We start from the raw sequence: 1,345 nt of genomic DNA, 5'->3' as shown, positions 1-1,345 counted from the left end.
CTGAGTTACTGTTGTTTGTGGATTTTTTTTTCATTTCTTTTGTTTTTGTAGGTTTTGTTTTTACTGAGACTTTATGTTTTTCCTCTTTATTTTTATGAGTATGTTTGTTAACTTTCTTTGTGGTTATTGTGAAATTTACCCTTATCTTTGTAAGTTTGAAGCAGTGTATTAATACCTGGTATCGCCATGCCTTCTTCTCCATTAGAAGGTTCTATACCTACACCGTTTATTCCCTCTTTTATTGTTCTGATGTTGTTGTCAGTTACAGATTAACTGCTCTGATTTCCTGTTGTATTTCTTTTGGTTTTGGATAGTCCTTGAGGGTTCATTTCCTAGGTTGGTATCTGGCTGGTATGATTGTGCGTCCTAGATTCAGCCTGTGAGCTGAAGTTGTTTGTTCTCAGATCGAAGAACTCCCTTTAATAATTCTTGTAAGTTTGGTTTGGTTTTTACATATTCCCTTAATTTCTGTTTATCTGAAAATGACCTAATTTCACCATCATATTTGAACGAGAGTTTTGCGGGATATATTATTCTTGGCTGGCAATTTTCTTCTTTCAAGGTTTTATATATGTCATCCCATTGCCTTCTTGCCTGCATGGTTTATGCCCAATAACCTGAGATTGGTCTTATTGTTTCTCCTCTGTATGTGACTTTTTGTTTTTCACGAGCTTATCTCAAGATTGTTTGTCTTTGGTTTTGGCGAGAGTGATTATGATATGCCTTGGTGATTTTCTTTTGGGGTCTATCCTATATGGGTTTCGTTGAGCTTCTTGGATGGCCAGCTTTTCATCTTTCATGATATTGGGGAAGTTTTCTGTCAGCAGTTCTTCAACGATCCTCGCTGTGTTTTCTGTTTTCTCCCCCTGTTCTGGAACTCTGATCACTCGAAAATTTTTCCTTTTGATTGTATCCTACATAATTATTAGGGTCTCTTCATTTTTCTTTGTTCTTTTTTCTGAGTTTTCCTCAAATAGAGTTGTATCCAAGCATTTGTCTTCAATTCCACTGATCCTATCTTCCACCGTTTCAAATCTGCTTCTCAGCCCTTCTATGACACTGTCCATTTTTTTCAATCTTGTAGTTTATCTTTTGGATTTCTAAGTGTTGTTTCTGTATAATTTCTAGTTGTGAATTTATTTTGGCATTTTGTTCCTGCATTATTTTCCTGAATTCTTCCATTTTTTTGTCTGTATTTTCCATGAATTTGTCTATTTTTTCCTCATTTTTGTCTGCTTTTTTCTTCTACTCTTGGATAATTCTGAGTATTAGAGATTTGAATTCCCTATCAGGTAGTTCTAGTGCCTTTTCTTCTACTGGAAAGTCATGTGCTGTTTTATTTTGG

This window comes from Trichechus manatus, unplaced genomic scaffold (assembly GCF_000243295.1).
Source record: "Trichechus manatus latirostris isolate Lorelei unplaced genomic scaffold, TriManLat1.0 scaffold00019, whole genome shotgun sequence".
Classification (NCBI taxonomy): Eukaryota; Metazoa; Chordata; class Mammalia; order Sirenia; family Trichechidae; genus Trichechus; species Trichechus manatus.
This window is presented reverse-complemented; position numbering follows the sequence as displayed.